We start from the raw sequence: 22,083 nt of genomic DNA on the forward strand, positions 1-22,083 counted from the left end.
ATACAGATTGAACAAAATAGGGCTGAGGGATGATCCTTGGGGCAGTCCATGGTTCACATCCCTAAAAGCAGATCTAAAAGGCGGGAGAGCATCAGCCTGGCTGAGCTCAGATAAAAAGTAGTCAGCTATTTCCGTGCTCTTCCTCCTACTCAAGGCAAGGTGAGTCTGTCTAGAAGGATGTTATGGTTTACCGTGAGGAAAGCAGCAGATAGATCAAGAAGGATCGGGATTGCTGACTGGTCATGATCGACTAGTATCCAGAGCTCATCCATGGCAGTGCATAGGGCTGACTCAGTACCAAGCCCTGGTCTAAATCCAAACAATTTCTGCTCTAATAGGGTGTGTTGTTCCAGGTGGCGGGAGAGTTTTTTACTAACATAGCATTCGAGAAGTTTTATGGAAAGTTAACAATGAAATTGGTCTAAAATTGCTGAGGACCAACAGTCCATGGAGGATTTTTTAAAAATGAGAGAAACAATGGCCTTTATGTCACATAGTTTTTAGAATGGTGTGATATCCCTTTTCATACAGTCAGGGTTAGAGACCTCACGCATGATGTCATAGACCTCATGGTATATAGGTAGTCTTCAAGATAAATAAGTAGTCTTTCTGCACTCTTGTGGATTCGATTGGAGATTTACCCTCCATCTGCCCCCACCGAGAGAGTAGAAAGCGTTGTGGAGGCCAAGGAGCATTTATTTTTTAAAGAAAATAGTGAATCTACCCAACCCTGGTGTCTGTCTAATGCACTTCCACACAAACTGTCTTTCTTCCCATGAGGGGGCCAGATTGAGGGTCTGCCCCATTGAAATGCACATTATGAATAAATACTGTAGGTATACTTGTCATGTCCTTTATTGCTTCAGCAATTGGACATGACAAATTACATTGAGTAATGGATTGAGGTGTGTATGACCCACCAACTCCTGTCTGTGGTAACACATGAACTGTATACCCTGTGCATATAACTATTTACCAATACATTTTTGCATGCACACATATGTGATGGAATCAGACATCATCCCATGAAGACATGTTGATCATTTGGGAAACAGTAGTGTAAATGATACTACTAAAGTAAAAGGTACACATGCCAACATATAGGCACAAATACTGTTGGCAACAGTGATGTTAGCCAATTAATGTTACTGTACTTTCCTCACTTACTCAGTGACTGCACCCAATGTGCACTATGTGCTATGCCACATAAATGAGGGCCACCATCACATGAGACACAATAGTGAGGTACCAGCACTCATGACACACTGAAGACTAGTGGCCTGTTGCGTCACCCACAACAAACACCATGAGCTGATTGATCACTGTACTCAGCCAAGTGTCTGTTCACTCGAGCATATGGGTAGTGGACTAGACTCGGCTGTGTACCTGGTTATTTGGTCATTTGAACAATAGGCAAGGCACATCAGCATGCACCTACTCCCAGATCTACACAAACTGTAACTCTTCTTGTGCGTCCCACATGGGCCACCTCCAATATTCAGGGTGAGATGGTTGCTTCTGGCAAATAAAGGTGGCAATGTAACATGTATGAATCTGCCCAGGACTCACCCCCTTGTAGCTGCTGTGATTCCCTTAACTGCCCATCAAGCTCTGGGCCATTAGGGGGTCAGGGTCTGGTGTGCACAGTGTCCACGTTGGGAGGACAGCCCCAGCTGGACCTCCGTGATCTATCAGGCCCAGTGCCTCAGGTCCTCCCACCTTTTCCGGCAATGGACCATGTGTTGGCAAGAGACCCCCAAAGTCCGCACCTTCCGGGCGATGGCTCTCCAAATGACTTGCTTCTGATGATTGTTGACCTGAATGGATACAATAAACTAAGAGTTCATAATTGCATAATTTAGGATATCTTGTTAGTCCACACACATTTTGTGGACACTTAGCACTATCATTTTTGATTTGTTAACACACTACATTTGGAAATGTCACATGCTGATAAGTACAGGGATATAGATGCACACTTTTGCAGTCATCTGCTGACGATCCACAACCCTGGTCATGACCTACAATGTTTAACCAAGTCCACTAACATCATGTAGCCCAGGGCCAACCAATGTGTTCTGTGATGTGAGCCACATCAAACACAACACACAGTTGTGACCTTCTGAAGGGTAAACTACATGTGCATGACTGTACAGACACCTTTATATCCAGGCACTTTGACTTGTTGCATATGCTCTTTACAGACTAATACCATAGTCAAGGCTGCACCTTAAGACTTGGGTCCCAATGAAAGTGCTGGCATGGGAGTCACCGAGAGCTTCCTCTCTGTTGATGTGTGGACATGTGGACTACATAATGAAATCTCATGCTACATCTGATTGAGTTTGTGTGGTATGTACTGGTCTCACAGGATACACCTTTTACCATATTTGGTAATCTTATAGAGATTACATTCAACATACCAAGGTATGTTTGAGCTGGTTGGTTCAAAGTAACAAAGCTAGTGATTTACATGTAAGGATCTCTTGAGAACTAACCTACTAGCTGCACTGTATGTGTGCCACTTGTGCAGTGGGCTGCTACAGTGCAAATATGACTTAGGGAAAAGTGACAAAAGACCTGTGGGAGTTAGGGGTCTATCAGTAGTAAATGTCACACATTGACAGTGTGGTTCAATTGAAAGATGTAGCAGATTAGGGGATTACCTCAGTCAGCATTCCAAATGTAGTCAATGTAAAAGCATTCAGACCTACTATTGGTTCTGAAGACTCATTATGGGAACATCCAAGGATCTGCAGGTCTACCGGGCGTTTACCCTCTGCATCAGTTGCATTGCTACAGTAACTCTGGCCAAGCCTGGGCTATGGCCCCTAATGGGAACCCCTTTGTCAGGCCTTGCTTTCTGCAGCTGATCATATTGAACAAACATGAACATAACATTTCCATCACTTCAATGCACAACAGTACATATTGTGGCCATCCTATATATGAACTCCAGGTTTTGTGGCACTCTGAAGGGGTCAATGAGGTTTAGCTACCTCTCAGAAAACAGTTTGGCAAGGCCTGATCTGGGCTGAGTGATATGTGGGACTGTAAACATTGCCAACATCCTCCTCAAGTGCTTATAACAGTATACATACACAGCTCATGCTGTAATGCAAATACATGTATTTTCTTATTTATAATCATCTGATCATCATATTTATTGTTGTTACCCTGAAAAGTTTACTTGCATAGACATATGAGTGCAACAGAAGGAGGATCTAGGGGTCATCAAATATCACACAACACAGTGGTCGTGTGAAATACCCAAAGTACAGGGCTCCACAATCCATGACATGTACATCCTATGTATGGACCACAAAATGTAAGTACATTAATCCAAAAGATACCTGGGACTCAGAGGCACATTGTAGGCTGTGGGAAAGGATGCTGTTGAACATAGTCCCTTATCTATGTGAGGTAGCTAGCTACCTGTTCTTCTGGTGAGCCATAGAGCTGACCATACAGGGGAAAGGCCTCATCAACAAGTTTCTCCAGCTCCTCCGGAGAGAAGGCAGGGGCCCTTTCACCTGCTGGCCTGATAAGATTGCCCCCAGAGGTGGCACACAGTAGCTAAAGTGGCAGAGGTGCTGATGGCAGCAGTGCCAGGAAGCAATTGAGTTATTTTTCAAATCACAGTGTACATGTATGCCACGTACATGATCATCAGCGTAGATGGGCACAGACATTGGTCCGCAACCATCACAGTCAATAATGTTAGCCTATGGCTGGGACCACCGTGGATGAAACCACCCACTGAGTGTTTGGGTTACGGCGGCGGCATCAGCTTCCAAAAGTCCAATATACGAGGTCAGGCATCCACCATTTTAGATGTTGAAACTGCTAAATTTGACACTACCACTACAAATGTGTCGCAACATATCAACATATATAATTCTCCATTGATGTGTAATTTCTAGTACACAATCATGAGTGTAGTGTGTTACGGGTCATAAATGTCATATAACCGTGGTACACTGTACACCACCGGTGACAGAATTCTGGGAGGAAACATTCTTTCCTATACCAAAGTGCACATGAGGACCATATAGATGTATGATGTGCACAGATGTTGTCAACACGTGTAGACAACAATGGGAATTATAGCTAGATCTTGGGGAGTAGTCAATTGAAATGTGAAATGTGTGTAATGGTTTTTCAGCCAGTAATGTTTTGTCACATTACTTTTGTCTTACTCATCATATATGTGCTCTGGACTCTGTGACTGATGCACCTATTTCTTTGATTCCACACATAGGTACCCTCGGAGAGGGAGGCAATGACAACCTGTAATGCACCATCAATTCCCAGACCTTCAGACCATGGAAGAAGGGGATGTAATAAAATAGTTTTGTCTGAATAGGGAAACTATACAAGATGTATGTTGTCAGTTGGAGTCAGATCTCAAAACACTAATCCAACATTTATACTACCCATTGAGGCTCATGGCAGGTTAGGTTAGGTTATTTATATAGCACATTGCTACCCGGAGCCCTCCCCGCACTGAGGAACCAATCTCTATAACTGAGTTGCTGAACCAGGTGTCCTAAAACAACCAGGTTTTGAGAGCTTTCCGGAAGTTGAGTTCATGACTAGTTAGCCGAAGGCTGCGAGGGAGAGAGTTCCACAGTTTAGCTCCGAGGTATGCCATCATGGTACCTCCCCATCTAGATTTTTTAACTCTGGGTATAGAAGCCAGTGCTGCTGATGTTGACCTGAGATCTCTGGTAGGTTTATAAAAAGATGCCAAGGTCTTTAGCAGAGGAGGACCTCTATTATGTAGTGACCCAGAGTTTTAAACTTTATGCGCTGTTCCACTGGGAGCCAATGAAGTGAGGAAAGGGTGGTTTTACCAGGGGCATGCCTCGGTATTTCTAGTAGAAGGCGAGCTGCGGCATTTTGAACCACTTGTAATTTCCTTTTCACATATTTGGGAGAACCAAGAAATAAACCATTACCATAGTCTAGACGGGAGATAATAAGCACCAGGATAATGAGTCTTTTTGCCAGAAATGGAAGTATCACAAGGACCTTCCTTAAGAGTCTCATTAGTCCGAAGCAAGTAGAAGAGATTTTGTTAGCTTGATGTTCCAAAGTAAGCTGAGGATCTAGCCAGATTCCTAAACTTTTAATATGTTTCTTAGGGGGAGGCAGCTCCCCCAGGGAGCTGGGCAGCGGGGGGTTCGTGCCCGGACGGGGCCAGTGTCCCAGTGTCATTACTTCTGTTTTGTCTCTGTTTAATTGGAGCATGCTTTCAGTCATCTATCTTGACACTGCCTCTAAACAAAGAGACAATGATAGTAAAACAGAACTTAAGCTAGTGGTAAACGAGACCACTATTTGGGTGTCATCTGCATACGAAACTAGTGAGAGTCCGAAAGGCTCCACTATTTTAGCCAGTGGGTCCATACAGATATTAAGTAATGTAGGACTGAGGGAGGAACCCAGTAGTATGCCACAGCTGCCTTTAGTCCTGCTCTAAAGATAAGAATGGTCAAGGACCTGAAATGTTCTTCCATTCAAAAACTAAGAAATCCAACTTAGTGCTCCTCCCGCAATTCCAATAGCCTTCATCCTCTGACCCAGCAGAATGTGATCTACCGTATCAAAAGCAGCACTAAGATCCAAGAGTACAATTGCCGTCATGTACCCTTGATCCATGCGATTTCTGGCCTCTTCCATGACGACGATCAAGGCGGATTCAGTGCTGTGGAAAGGTCTAAAAGGTCTAAAACCCATCTGGGTAGAATGAAGTATGTTGTTATCCTCAAAAAATGTTGAGAGTTGAATATTAATGTATTTGTCCAATATTTTAGAGGGGGATGGTAATACCGATATAGGTCTATAATTTCTGAGCACTGTGGCATCCAAGTTAGGTTTTTCCAGAAGGGGTTTAAATATGGCATGTTTCCACTGATCAGGAATGATGTTCTTACATAATGAAATATTTAGCAGTTCTGTCAGAACAGGAACAATGGCTGGGGACTCAAGAGCCAATATTGAGGGAGGAGCAAGATCTAGAGGGGATCCTGATTTGAGAAATGAAAGAAGGGAGGCAACCTGATCCTGTGAGAGAGGTGGAAATTATGAGATCGTAGCCACACAATTGTGGCAATCATCTGCAACGACTTCTGAATAAGGCTTTCTATTTGGGAAATTCAAGTAGATAGCGGCAATTTTTTGTTGAAAAAACAATGCCAGATTTTCGCTGTGCTCTTGAGAGGCTTCGACTAAATCACCATCAGATGGTGATTGTACTGTTTCTTTAAGTAGCTGAAAAATCTCTTTAGAAGAGTTGGAGGATTGTTCAATTCTAGCAGTGTAATAAGAACTTTGTGCAGATCTGATTTTGGCATGACAAAATCTGATCACATTTCTATATTCTTCCTTTAATACAGGATCATAGGATTTTCACCATCTTCTTTCAAAGCATCTGCATTTCCTTTTAAGGATTTGCAGATGAGGTGTGAACCACAAGACGCGAGCTTTCCGGTGGTTCCTAATTTTCATACTATAAGGGAGTAATGTGTCTAAGCAGTCAATAATCCATTCATTGAATAAGTCCATACCAATGTCGTTCATATCAAGAAAAAAGGGTTTACGACTTTCTAGGATCCTAGTCCAGTCGCTGGCATTAAGTTTATGTCAGCGCCTAAAAGGTTGAACCATTGACTGCGATGGTCTAAATATAGTAGGAATAGCTAAGTTTAAAAAAATTAAGAAATGATCTGACCAGGCCAGAGGAAGAGGAGGCATGGAAACTAAACTTGCTAGCTAACAAGACCTAATTGACACCTTCTTCTCATTAGTGTAAGTATGTCATGAGATGTAATGACTTTGACTGTACAATGAACTCTTGTTGTGATGATGTGCGGAGTTTGTTTTTTTAAAAGTGTTAGTAGGCTGAAGCTCTGGAACAATCTGGCAAAGATTGCTTGGTGATGAAGCTTTTGACACATTCACATTTAATAAATATTGCTTTGTTTATGTCAGAAGTTTATCATGGACTGTGTTCTTCATATGTTTGCCATGTGAAGTGTGTCAAATGTATTAAGTACCTTCACCACAGCATCTTTATTTGGACATTTCAGAGCTGTGACACTGTCAGGTATTTGATGCTGTTGGGACATACAAAGTGAATAAGGATTGTTCCTGGGAATGTATGTCATAGACTTTGGGTGTGCAAGACCTGTGCCAAGACAGCTTTTATAGTGATAGGATGGAAGTTAATGAGACTCCATTGCACTTGTTCCTTGTTGTGTGGTGTTCATGATGCAGGATGTGTGTCATCATATGGTCAGTACATTTGTAGTTGCAGGCAAAATCCATGTTTGTTTTACTTCACATTGGATACACACTCTTTTTGGTTGCACTGTATGTAGCTGTTGCTGTGTTTCATTACTGTAGGCCAAAGTGTATGTGGCACATCATTGTAATTTGTTTGTGTCATACCACCAGATGCAGAAGCATTGGATTGTTATGACCTTGTGATTAGGAACTGTTGCACTGCCATATGACAGAGTGTTGCATTATGTGATGTTGGAATCCTTTTGTGAGGTAGGCAATATGGCTCCAGCTGATGACATCAACCAAATTCATTTTTGCCTATTCTACAGGATAATGTCTGATATATCTCTTCCTTCCATGTTCTGGAGTTCTGCACCTGTAATTTGATCAATCAATTACACAGTACGATTCAATCATGTTTGGTTTTCTATGTATCTGACATCTTGACATTCTATGATTTGAACAATGTAATACAAATCTTCATAGACCAGACACTTGCATGCATGTGTTGGTGTGGCATGGTTGTGATTCAGAGCTAAACATTGTGAACATGCAACATGTCCATGTTTATACAAGCAGCTTGTTTCATCATTGTATAGTTCACATGGTCTGACATATCTACATTGCTAAAATGTGAAATTTCCTACAGCAGTCAATGAGTTTGTGACTTGTGAATTTATGATAAGTGAACATCAGTTGTGACATGGCTAACAAGTGTCTTTCAGTAAGTGCACAATAGCCTCTTGTTTTGAGTTACAGAAAGAGAGTCTCATGGTAGTTGTAGTCATATCACTTTCTGACGGGCTACCAAGTGTCTTTGGGCAGGTTCACAGGTGCCTCTTGTTTTGAGTTACAGAGAGAGGGCCTCATGTTATTTGTAGTCATGTCACTTTCAAACTCCCAACACTAGACAAATGGTGAACTCCTTGATGAGTGAACATCGGTTGTGGCATGACTAACAAGTGTCTTTGGGCAAGTACAAAATGGCCTGTTGTTTTAAGTTACAAAAAGAGGGCCTCGTGGTAATTGTAGTCATGTCACTTTCTGACTCCCAACACTAGACAAATGGTGAACTCCACGCTGAGTGAAAGTCAGTTGTGACACTGCTAACAAGTGTCTTTGAGCAAGTGCTCAATGGCCTCTTATTTTGAATTACAGAGAGAGTGCCTCATGGTATTTGTCATGTCACTCTCTCTACTTCCCAACACTTGGCAAATGTTTAGTCTGACATACCTGTTGCCACATGGCAGTTAGGTTGGACCATACATTGATCATACATACCATGGGTCCTGGGATGATCTTTTGATATCAAAACACTTATGGAACAGATTCCAACATATGGCAGATGATGGAGATTGATACATGTGATGTTATGTGTGAAAATACACATTGACAATCTACTGTTTCTGATACTTTGGGTACTGCAGGGTATGAAAGTAGATGAACAACACAGTGGCAAAAGCTGAGATATGAGCATTCAGGACATTGAGGTTTTGTGACAGTTTTTGTAGTGTGACTTACCAGACTCCGTTACCCAGCTTTTCCTGACAAGCCCTCAGGATGCAGGATGGCTAAGACCTTCTTCTACCAGGGAAAGAGTTGCAATAGGGCGCTGGAGGGACCACCACCATTCTCAGGGACTCCATGAGTTGCATGGAGGCCAGGGAATGCACCTTCCTCCTCAGGTCATTCTACCTTTTCCTAGTATCCTTCTTTATGCGCAAGTTGGTGCCTACAGCATTCACTTTGTTGACTATCCTTTGCCACATTTCCATTTTCCTACTGACAGGAGTATTGTGGACTTGGGGTCCAAACAACTGTGTCTCTACTCTTATGAATTCATCCACCATGACTCTTAACACACCCTCTGAAATACGTGGATCTTTGGGCAGTGAGATGACTTAAAATTAAAGTGGGTGACAGTGACTAACTAAACAAGACAAGTGATATTGGGGACAAAATAGAAGTGTGTGAAAGATGTAAAATAGGGTAGGAAAAAAATGGCTGCCTTATGTAACAATAATGAAAAAAGTAGTGTTGTTTCTGTCTTGCTGTGCTGTAGTGGAGAGGCAAAGGATCATGGTCTGGCATGGGGTGTGTTTTATAGTGTGATTTGCAGGTGTGTCCCCTTGGCCAATAAGTGTCATCTGTGTTGTTTTTTAATCCATTCAATGGACACCCTTCTGGTGCCTTGTTGTAAGCGTATCGTTACGACCGACCACAGTCAACTAACCGCTGCAAGGGGACTGCCATGTCAACTTTGTTTTTTTAATAGGCTTGGTGGTTGGGCACAGCCATAATGGCGACCGAGTACGCATGGCAAACCTTGCAGCCCGCTGCACCACTGGCGGATAGCAAAATGTCAACACACTAGGCAGTTCAACCTGCATACATAGTAATATGGCAGCCAAAAGACAGCCGGCGCATCCGGCTTCTTGGGATCACCAACGCGGCAGACTAGTGGTCTGAACGCCAAACTCGTAATCGGGGCCTAACTCCAATCCCACACTAATTTGGGAAATGCATGTATGTTGTGCAGGACGTCATTTAGTAGTATACTCAAATATGACTTTCTTTGGAAGAAGGGCATGTAATTGGAGGAAACAAGACCCATATTTATGGGAAAATTACAAAGCGCAATGCTTCGTCAAAATTGGCAGCCCAGTGCTCCATCATTTTCACAACACAGGGATGCGCCGTATTAATTGAATAAGGCGCACCCCTGTGTTGTTCCCTGCCCTGGTGCTAAATTTAGCTTCCAGTGCAAAAGCAAACATCCTTGCACCATTGTGTTGAGGGGTGTGATTGTTTAGGTGTGGGAAGGTGTCCCTTTCTGCAAATAAACAATCACTAATGGCTCTTTGGCAGAAGTGCCAAAAGCGTAATTTTCAAGTGATTGTTTATGTGAAGCAAGGGACACCTTCCAGCACATAAACAATAATTTCTGGCATTTTGCTCTTTCTATGTGTGCTGCAGAAAGTGATGCTCCAGTGGCGCTAGGGGCTCTTAAATATGCCCCAAGTGTACTATTTTTACCCCAATGGCAATTTCTTTCTGAAAAGGATGCATATTTTTGTGGTGCTCAGATTTACTATTCTAACTCCATTTTAGCACTTATTGGGTAGAGTGTTTATTTTGGGGAGGAGAGGGGTGACAGATTCATTATTCTTAATCCACCCATGACTTGTTTTGGAAGTGCATTTATTGGGGAGGCATTTACTGGTGTAACTGAAACCCTATTTTCATTGAGGAAAGGGCATGTAGTTTTTGGAGAGGAATTCTATCTCATATTTCAATGCCAACCCCACTTTCATTGGTGAATGTATGTCTTTTTTAGGAGGATCAGATTTATTATTTAAGCTGCAACTTCAATTACAAGGTGGAAAGGAAGTGTGTTGGGTGGGCCGATTTACTATTCTCATGTTCATGGGGAAAGAAGAAATATTGTTAGAAGGACTCAGATTTTTCATTGTAAATCCAATTCCACTTTCATTGGAAAACATGCTTATATTTCAGGGTGGTAGATCAGATTTGCCATTCGAATTCCAATTACAATTCCACTTTCATTGTGGAAAAGGTATATAATGGGGAGGGGGACTGATGGGGATCGTATTTACTATTCTAATGCCAATCCGTTTTACCTAGTGTAAATATGAGTGATTTATTGTAGTATTCTATCTCCAAAACCCACAATAATTGGAAAAATGTCTCATTATTGCAACATGTGTATACATTTCCTAGCTTCTTGCTTGCATTGTGGAAGGTGTGTAGGTTGGAGAAAGGAGCGAGGTCAAATTTTCTATCCTAGATCTACCCACACTTTCTTCAGTGAAAGGGCATGTATTTGGTGGGGGCAGATTTAGTATTCTAACTCCCATCCCGATTTCATTGTAGAATGTACATATGTGCCAGGGAGATGACTTTTAGTATTATAACTTGAAACTTACTTTATGTGTTTATATTTGGCAGTTCAGTTCAGACATACTATTTCTAACTTCAAATATACTTACAGTAAACAATATATATATATTTATAAGTACATGTATATCTATATCCTATACCCAAAAACAGTTTCTCCGCTTAGGAGCCCAGTCCCAATCAGGGCGCACTGGCGTGCAGGGATGGAGCACCCTCGCTGATTATACAAAGAAGCCTTTCCTACCGAAGACATACACCATATACATGTGAGCCTCACCCGTCCACATTCGCAGAAAAAAAAGAAGGTACAGGATTTCTTAACTTTGGTGTAAATCCGTTAAGTAGTAGTTGAAACATTAAAGGAAATCCTAATTTTTATATCTCGGGCTGCGAATCCTTCCTGACGACTTCACCAATACTAACATGCTTGTGCAGAGAAATGCATAGCTCAGATTGACTGCCAACACTTCAAATAGGAAGTGTTGGCAACCATCTTTGTACTCAGCTTTAATAATGACAGGGGCCAGGCTAGGGACCCCCCTGACCCCTTAGGCTCTGGTGCTGGGGTCCCTGCCAGGGCTTAAAAACACTTGTTTAAAACATTTATTCTGAGAATTTGCGACAACGTTGCAAATTTGCTTTGAAAATTAAAAAGAAAAACAAGTACGATCTCCTGCGCTTCTTTTTATGAGATCCCTGAGTGGGCCAGGTCCTGGGGGCATATGAAAATGAAGGAGGGGTTGCACAGGGCCCCCTCTTAGGGCACTTTTATGCTTCTGGGACCGCCACCTCCCCGGGGCTTTAATCGCATTGTGTGTGGTAGGGCAGGGCCCCCTACAGCCCCAGAGACCGCCACCTCCGCTGGCTTTATCCACATTGTGGCTCAAAACTCTAGGTCTACCTGTCATGCCCCTCATTGCTACTGCAGTTGTACATGCCAAATGACATGCCATGGCGCATAGGGAAATGTGTCAGCCAATAAACAATGGTGACACACTCCTGTACGTGGCACAACATGAAATGTACCCCCATTGTAAATGGCTTATTCCACAAACAGGTTGCCATGCACATGTATGTAAGGGAATACAGACATCATCCCATCAGTACAGGTAGACCATGCATGAAACAGCAGCTTACAAATGTTTTGCCAATGAGAAAGGGAGACATGCTGACATGTAGGCAAATGGAATGTTGGCAACAGCGATGCTACATAAATGATGTCAGTGGGCATTCAATACTTACCAAGGGAAAGTATTGATCTGTAGCTGCACCTAAAGTACAATGTATGCTCTGTCACATGTATTATGCCCATCTTCACATTACAGACTGTAGTGAGGCACCAGCATCATATTCTTAAGACAGCTAGCTTCTGGGTGGCAGATGTGAATATACTCATTTACCAGACACATGGCTGAGGACAGTGATCCACCACTTCCTTACCTTTGGCCTGTAACATTGAGGGGTAGTGGCCTCTTGCATAGAATTTACAACAACTACAACAAAAAAGAGGTGCTTGATTTATCGATGTAAAAAGCCTTATGTCATCCCTGGCGAGCAAGTTGTTTGGCGGTTGTACACAGTGATGTCTTAGGTCCCTGGGCCAATAGTCAAGGCACATCAGTATACAACACATCACATGTCTACACAAACAATCACTCAAATTCTGTGTTACACATGGCTCATCCCTAATCGCCAGCGGGAGCTGTCAGAACCTAACACATTCACTGTGACAGGCAGCAATATGCCCCGTATTCACCCCCTTGTGGCTGCTGTGTTGCCTTCAAATGCCCATCAAGGTCTGGGTGGGCTACTGCCAGAATGCGGGCCATTGGGGGAGGTAATAGTCCGATGGGCATGAATGTACCAACACATTCGCACTCTGTGAGAATGACTCACTGCATGCAGTCCCTACAGCCAACTGCTAGAGTACAAACATCAACATTACACATGCATAACAATCAAGGGGCTGGCATGGTGGGTACAGAAAGCGTCTTCCTGGCCCAAGTGTGGACATGTGACCTACAATTGCAGACTCATGCCACTTCAGGGGGTGGGATTCTGTGTTTAGTACCTGTAGCACATAACACTCCTTTGAAAATACATGTCCACCCTACAGAGATGGCATCCAACAAAGGCATGCATTGTATAGTTTCTGCTATGTGACCAAGCTACTGAGGTACACATCATGGCTTCCCAGGAATCAACACACTGTCTGCACTGTGGAACTGTCAGTTATGCAATACGCCTGTACAGGTACACATAGGACCTGTGTGAAGGTGACAACAGAGTTGTGGGAGTACAGAACGTCTAATGAGTCTAAGACACACATTGACAATGATGCTAAATGCACATATGGACTAGATTAATTACTTATCTCTGAACCCATTCCTAATCTAGTCAAAGGAATGAAGCATTTAGTGCAAGTTTTTGCCACCAGAGCCTCATATTGGCCACACACAACAGGATCTGCTGGGGTACAGGGACTGGGCACAGTGCCACAGTTACATGGCCATGGTGACTCTACCACACCTTAGACTAGGTCCCATACTGAGAGATACATTTGACATGCACTGGTCCCTGCAGGCTGAGCTTACAGAATCTACATTTCATTACTTCCATGGATGACAGTACATCATGTAGTCAACAGATATTTGTCATGTGGTGTGGGTGGCAACCTGAAGGGTAGAGTGACTCATGATATGCCTTCCACACAAAGTTTGGCAAGGGCAGATGTGGTACTATACACATTGCTCACATGACTCTCAAATGACTCTTACAACATGTATACACAGCTCATGCTGTCATGCACATAGATGTTGTCTGACATTTAGAACAAACATGAGGAATGAGATGTCAGTGGATGGCAGTCTCCTTGCCTAGTTATGTGCATCCAATACAAGGAGGATCTAGGACCCCAAAAACCTCACACAACACAATGTGACTGGACCTGAAAAATAGCGCAGGCCAACAATACCTGTACTTTGTCCATACCACTGATGCAACACAGACCGCAACAATAGGCACACAGTAGTCTAACTGACACACATAAATACATTCTAGCCTGTGAGGATGGAAAGAATGGTGAAGTACAGAGAAAATTGTGCACATGAGGTACTTACCTGTGCCTCTGGTGAGAAATAGAGGTGTCCATAAAGGAGAAGGATCTCATTAACTAGCCTCTCCAACTCTTCTGGAGAGAAGGCAGGGGCCATATTACCTGCTGATGCAGCATGATTGCTCCAGCACACAGCAGATCAAGCCGTAGAGTAGTTGCTGGCAGCAGTGTCAGGAGTCAAGTGAGTGAATTTGCAGAAGATGGCGGTCACATCTGCCATGTACGTGGTCCTAACCACTGGACGACACAACCATTGGCCTCCGATTGTCACTGACAACAACGTTACCCTATGGCTGTTGTCACCATGGTTACAACCACATACCACCATGACAACTTCCGCCAGCAGTCTCAAGTGGTTCCTAATGTCGGTGGAGTAGGTTAGGCAACCACCATTTTGGCCACCTGAAATACTGTATTTGGCTTTATAAACTGTGTCACACCTGCAAAATATGATTTTTGATCTCACAAACACGCTTATCCTGTCGTGTTATGTAGGTCCTACTACAGTCCACTACCACTGGCGATCATTTTGGTGGGAGGGATATCCAGTCACATTTCTAGGGGCAATTTTGTTGAACATTTTTGAATTTGGTCCATATACATGTTAGGACCACATGTGTGGAAAACCTTGGGGGTAACATGTGACGCTTGTGTTATTTGCAACTGTGATAGGTACTGGGTGCCATGTTTAATAAATGAGAAATGCCTTGTCACACAATATATACACCAAGTGGACACAATAACTAATGTTACAAAATAATGTCTTGTCATACATAGGTACCCAGGGAGAGGGACAATGTGACAATCTCCTGTCTACTGTCCACTGCAAGACCTTCCGACCACAGAACAATGCCACATAATACCATATTATCACCCGGATAGGCAAACAATAGTGGACTTATGTCGTCAGTTGGAGCCAGATCTGATGCCAGCCATTAGTTATTCAACCTACCTACCACCCATTGTACAAGTCATGTCATTATTGCACTTTGTAGCCACAGGGGCCCTTCTTCATACAGTGGCCCCATCTGCTGCTATGTCCCAACCTATGTTCAGTCTGGTGTTGAAGAATTTTCTCTCAGCAATGTCGAAACGCCCAGACAGCTATATCCAGTTTCCCCGACATGAGGATTTAGCTCATGTGAAGGCTGACATTTATGGTTTTGTTCGCATCCCACATGTGGTGGAGACCAATGATGGCACACATGTTGGCTTGGACCAACCGCAGGCCACTGAACAAGTACATCACAACAGAAAGGACTTCCATTCCATCAACGTGCAAGTTGTCGATCTCTACATTTCACATGTCTGTGCCCGTCATCCGGGTTCAGCTTATTATTACTTCATAATGCAGAATAGCACCATACCCCAGCTGATGTCACAACTGTACGCAGAAAGGGGCTGGCTGGTTGGTGAGTCATATCTGTCCTGTTTGTGTGTATGCAATGTCTGGTGATACAATGATGAAGTGAGTGACTCATTTTTGCACATATGTCTCATTCCTTATTAGGAGACTCCTTATATCTGGAAAGTCAGTGGTTATTGACATCAGTGAGGAATCCAACTACACCAGGGGAAGTCCACTTCAATGAGGCACATGGAAGAACAAGGAGGGTAGTGGAGCGGGCCTTTCGGTTCCTGAAGGCCAGATTTAGATGTATTGACCGAACTGGTGGAGCTCTCCTCTACTCACCGAAATGTGTGTCAGATCACTGTGGTATGCTACATGCTCCACAACATTGCCCTGAAACATTACCCCAGTGCCTTGAGAGCCTACTGGGTGAATAGCCATGTTTTACAAATCCCTCATTGATTGATTGATTGCAGAAGAATATCCCATACATCCCAGAGAAGGGGGAGCCTGCAGTGCCACAAGGTGAGAATGCTGAAATGCCAAGTGAGGATAACAGTGACAAAACGGAAGGAGCTGACTTGTGGGAAGATCTCATCAACTGCTACTTTTCATGAGTGTAGGTATGTCATGTGATGTAATGACTAACTGTACAATGAACTGTAGTGGTGAGAATGTGTCAAGTTGAGTGTTTTAGCAACATCTAGGGAGCTGATACTCTGCAATATTCAGCCAAAGGCTGCCTGAAGAGTTAGCCTTTGACATATCCCCACCTTGATGATGTTGCTTTGTTTCTGTCAGTTTAATTGCAAAATTACATATCCAGTAGCTCAGTATGTTTTCAAGCCCATACTCCTTGTTTTGTCTTTGTAAAGGTACCTTCGCCATGACAACCTCATGTGTGCATTTCAGATTTGTGACATTGGCAGGTATCTGATGCTGTTCTGCCATAAAAAGTGGACATGGATTGTTCCAGGTAATGTAGGTCGCAGATTTGGGGTATATAAGACTACTTTGGGGTGGTATGTGATAAGGCTTAAACTGCTGACATCATCCACTTTAATTTTTGCCTATTCTACAGGAATCCCTCCCTTCCGTGGTCTGGGGGTTGAACCCTTTAATATGTATTTTGACTCAGTATGAGTCACACATTCTTATGTTACAAAGTCCAGAGATATGGACAGCCTATGCTCTGTACACTTGAATAAAATGCTTGATGTGACCAGTACGTATGTGTTTGTGTATAATGGTTGTAATCCTGAGCAGAACACTGTGTACCTGAAACATATCCCTCCTTGCACAAGTATGTTATGTCTTCATCATATGGTTAACATGGTCTTACTTCTCTACATAGCAAAATGTTGAAATTAAGCAAGCAGACAATACGTTTGTGATGGGCGAATTCATTACAGTGCTGATGCAGTAAATTAAATTTTGACAGAAAAGAAGAAAAATAATAAAGTGAAGGTGTCAGTCATGGTGAATGATATCATGGGAGTAGATGCCACCCCATTGGGATTCCAAAGTCCAGAGTACTCCACACATTGGAACTTGTGGTTCAGGATCAGTCAACAGAGTGAATGTGCGGCACACAAAGGAGTCCCTTTAGGAAGAGGTAATTTGCTGGCAGAGGTGGGTATCTGCCCAACTGCACCACCTGGATTCTTCTCTAGATGTCCCTGCTTGTGTGGCGGTGGTGGTGGTTGGGGTCTACTGCTACAGAGGCAGGGGTGTCTGGGGCTTATTTCTCTGGCAGGGCCTCCCTTCCAGTGGGTGGCACTGATGAAGAAGAACCTAGTGTTGATGCACCAGAGGAAGGGGTAGAGTGGTGTTGTGAGCCCTGATCAGGGTGGTTTTAATGTCCCTGATCACCCGTGTTAAGGAGGCTATGCTGATATTGTGAGCCTCCCACTGTTCATGCATCCCTATGGATGGCCCTCTGTAGCTGCTTTATTTCAAGGAGTTCGGTCAAGACTTGACCCATCACGCCTTGGGACTCTTGATAGACCTCCAAGACTTAGCTGATGGTGTCCTGGCCAGGAGCAGACTCAGTGGCCCACCCCATTGGCCACATCATCCCTCCCACACACCCTACCCCAATGCTCATGTGTCCATGTCACAGGGTGCCCTCTCCCACTGGTTCCTGGACTATAATTGTCCGAAGTGTTGCACTGCAAATCAGGACCCAGGACTGGGGGGCACAAGATGGTAGACACTGTGCTTGGAACACAGGTTGGGGACGAATGGTTGCCTGTGAGGTAGAGGCAACCAGACTGAGAGGTGTTGATGTGGCCACAGTGAGACTCACTCTTGCAGTCTGACCAGGTTGCCCAGATGGGCCAGAACCATCCTACAAGTCCAGACATCCAGGAGTGTCTTCTTCACTCTGGGCTTTATCCAGGTAGGTAGTGGCTGTCTGTTCTGTGGCCTCTGTGTATCCAGTGGCAGCTCGACCTGTTGATGTGAAAGTTACAATGCTACTGGTTGTATTGTTACATTAAGCACAGACCTTACACAATGTTATTTTGCAGTTAATCTTATTCTGGGAAGTGCCCGTGCCATTGTTTTTGTTGACCTGACGTTTGTGAAGCATGCCAATTCCATTTGAGTCAAGCAGCTGCTAAAATGTACAGATCATAAGTCCTTAGGAGGATGGCCTGAGAATGCCATCTTGCCACCAGTGCAGGCAAAACAGTAGCTAGGCAAGATATGGATTTAGCCATTTAGAGGCCTAGATGATTGTTATGCAGGCAGGCCCAGGAGTTTGTGGTATATATGACTGGAGTCATCATGTGCCTAGTGCAGTGTGAATTTGTCTGCTGCCAATACCATTCCGGTGATCCATCTTGAAGCATTTTGGATCATTGTTTTACACACCAGGTAAGCTGTCCTTCCTGTTCTCAATAAATTAATCTTTGGATAGCTGGTCAAGATGGAGCAAGGTGGCCAGACACATCTCTGAGTAGAGCATGATATGTATCTTGATCCCTTCAAGTGAGTACACTTCAATTGAGAATTAGAAGTCAAGGTATTTGGACAGGTGAACACTGTTCTTATGTTTGTAGTTACTGAAGCAGTGCTTCCTGGGAGTTGCAGTCATATCACTTTCAAAACTACACACAGTGAACATTGTGTTTGTGGTTAGAGTTAGAGACACAGGGCTATTGGGCTTAGCAGTCTGGTCACTCCCTCTATTTCCCACCACCATACAAATGTTATCCTCCCAGATGAGTAAATGTTATTTGAGAGTTAGGCCACAGGGGCATTTGGGCATGAGAACACTGGGCTTGTGTTTGTATTTGAAGTGACACAGCCTTCTGGCATTAGCAGTCATGTCACTTCCTCTATATCATACACTTCATAAATGTTATCCCCACAGGTGAGTAGACTTCATTTGTGAGTTTTGAAAGAAGGGTATTTGGAGAACTGAACACTGGACTGGTGTTTTGAGTTAGTGAAACGGTGCCTCCTGGCCTTAGCAGTCATGTAACCCCCTGTACTACACACACTATACAAATATCATCCTCTCCGGTGAATATACTTCAATAGAGAGTTAGGGCACAGGGGTCTTTGGAGAAGAGAACACTGTGCTGATGTTTTGGAGTTACAGAAACAGGGCCTCTTGGGAGTTGCAGTCATGTCACTCTCACTACTCCCCAATACATGACAAATGGTATACCCCCCAGGTGAGTAAAATTCATTAGGGATTGATTTGCCAAATGGGGTCTTTGGACAAGAGAATGCTTTGCTGGTGTTTGGAGTTACAGAAACAGGGCCTCCTGGCCTTAGCAGTCATGTCACACTATACAAACGTTATCCCCCAGGTGAGCACACTCCATGTGTCAGTTATCAAACAGGAGTCTTTGGAGAAGAAGACCCTGGGCTGGTGAGTGAAGTAACAGTGATGGACCCTGCTTGCCTTAGCAGTCATGTCAGTCCCTCTACTATACACACTATACACATGATATCCTCTCAGCTGAGTAAACTTACATTGAGGGTTGCCAAACTGAGGTCTTTCAAGGAATGAACACTGTTCTGGTGTTTTAAGTTGCTGAAACATTGCCTCCTGTGAGTTGCAGTCAGGTTGTTCAATCAAGTTCACACACTTTTCCAGTGTCCTCCCCTCAGATGAGTATACTTCATGTGTGAGTTGATAAACGGGGGTATATGGGCAAGTGACCACTGTGCTGGCTTTTGGACTTATGGAAATAGTACCTACTGAGAGTTGGAGTCATGTCAGTCTCTGTACTACACATACTATACAAATATTACCCCCCAGGTGAGGACATTTCATGTGTGAGTTACCAGACAGGAATTTTTGGAGGAGAGGACACTGGGCTGGTGGTTGGAGTGACAGTAACAGAGCCTCCTGGGACTTACAATCATGTAACTCCTTGTACTACATACACTATACAAGTCATGTCAGGGGCCTTCCTGGCCTTAGTAGTCATGTCAATCCCTCTACTTCCCACATTTGACAAATGGTATCCTCCCAGTTGAGTACGCGTAAATTGTGTTGCCAGACAGTGGTATCTGGACATGTGACCACTGTTCTGGTGTTTGGAGTTGCTGAAACAGTGCTTCCTGTGAGTTGCAGTCCCGCCACTCTCTCTAGTACACACACTTGACTAATATTCGCCCCCCAGGAGAGTACACTTCAGTTGAAAGTTCACTAACAGATGTATTGTAGCATGCAACAACTGTGCTAGTGTTTGTAGTTACTGGACTAGTGCCTGCTGTGAGTTGTAGTCATGTCAGTGCCTGTGCTACGCACACTTGACAAATGTTATCTCCCTGGGTGTGTACCCTTAAAATGATGTGTATCAAGCAGGGGTATTTAGAGATGTGACCACTGATCTGGTGTTTGGAGTTATAGAACAGTGCCTTGTGGGATTTGTAGTCATGTCAGTCCCTGAGCTACACACACTATACAAATGTCATCTCCAGAACTGAGTACATTTCAAATGTGAGTTGCTAACTGGAGGTCTTTGGACCGGTGGACCCTGGGCTGGCGAGTGGAGTGACTGAAAAAGTGGCAAAAGATGAGCTGTGAGCATGTATTACATAGCATTTTGGCGACATTGATAGTGTTGTGACATAAGAGACACCACTCCCCCAGGTATTCATGTCAAGCCCTCAGGATGCAGGATGGCTTAGACATTCTCCTCCCAGGGAAAGAGATGTAATGAGGGACTGGGAGGGCCACCGTCAGTCTCCTTGGCCTGCAGCTGGTGTCTGGAGACGAGGAAATGGACTTAGCCCCTGAGGTCATTTAATATCTTACGAATGTCCTCCCTTGTGCACAGGGTGGTGTCTACAGCATTGAGTCTGTTGATGGTCCTGTCCCATATTTCATTTTGTGCATGAGGGTCTGAGTGGGTCTATGAGTGGATGTGTTTTTGTGGGTCTGTGACTGGGTGAATGAGAGTCTGAGCAGATTTGTGAGTGGGTGTGTGAGGGTCTGAGTGGGTCTGTGAGTGGGTACATGAGACTCTGAGTGGTCTGTGAGTGGGTGTAAGAGTGTCTCAGTGGGTCTGAGTGTGGATTCATCATTGTCTCACTGGGTCTGTGAGAGTGTGCATGAGGGTCTCAGTGTATTTGTGAGTGGTTGCGTGAGGGTCTGAATGGGTTCGTGAGTGAGTGCACCAGTGTATTAGTGGGTCTGTGATTAGATGTGTTGGTGTCTATGTGGGCCTGTGAGTGGGCATGTGAGGGTCTGAGTGGGTCAGTGAGAGGGTGCAACAGTATCTGAGTGGGTCTGTGACTGGGTGCATGAGAGTCTGAGTTCATTTGTGAATGGGGCATGATGGTCTCAAAGGGTCTCTGAGTGGGTGCATGAGGGACTGTGTGGGTCTGTGAGTGGGTGCATCAGTGGTTGAGTGGGTCTGTGAGTGGTTGTGGCAGTGTTTGTGTGTGTTTGTGAGTGGATGCTTCAGGGTCTGAGTGCATCAGTGAGTGGGTACGTCAGTGTCTGAGTGTGCCTGTCAATTGATGTGTCACTGCCTGGGGGGGTCAGTGAATGAATGGGTGCGTCACTGTTTGAGTGGGTCTGAGAGTGGGATTGGGAGTGTCCGTGTGGGTTTGTGACTGGGTGTGTGAAGGTCAGAGTGGGACTGTGAGTGGGTGTGTGAGGATCTGAATGGGTTGGTAAGTGGATGCATGCCAGTCTGAGTGGATCTGTGAGTTGGTACTTGAGACTCTGAGTGGTCTGTGAGTGTGTGTATGAGTGTCTCAGTGGATCCGTGAGTGAGTTCATCAGTGTCTCACTGGGTCTGTGAGTGGGTGCATGAGGGTCTGAGTGGATTTGTGAGTTGATGTGTGAGGGTCTGAATGGTCTGTGAATGGGTGCATCAGTGTCTGAGTGGGTCTGTGAATGGATGTGTGAGGGTCTGAGTGGGTCAGTGAGTGG

General features: G+C 44.2%; 1 protein-coding gene across 12 annotated transcripts in view; it reads right to left on the reverse strand.

The window, feature by feature from the left end:
• The window catches only part of HTR1F (5-hydroxytryptamine receptor 1F), a 2,610,837-nt gene that overhangs the window by 1,084,851 nt on the left and 1,503,903 nt on the right, over window positions 1–22,083 (reverse strand). For 7 of the 12 annotated variants that reach the window (XM_069205044.1, XM_069205046.1, XM_069205043.1 and 4 more), the window contains one exon: window positions 1,570–1,817. The exons of the other annotated variants lie outside the window; for them this stretch is intronic. The gene's annotated coding sequence lies outside the window, so the exon portion shown is untranslated. The remainder of the gene's footprint in view (window positions 1–1,569; window positions 1,818–22,083) is intronic. 12 annotated transcript variants of the gene reach the window in all.

The sequence above is a fragment of the Pleurodeles waltl genome, chromosome 8, assembly GCF_031143425.1.
Source record: "Pleurodeles waltl isolate 20211129_DDA chromosome 8, aPleWal1.hap1.20221129, whole genome shotgun sequence".
NCBI lineage: Eukaryota > Metazoa > Chordata > Amphibia > Caudata > Salamandridae > Pleurodeles > Pleurodeles waltl.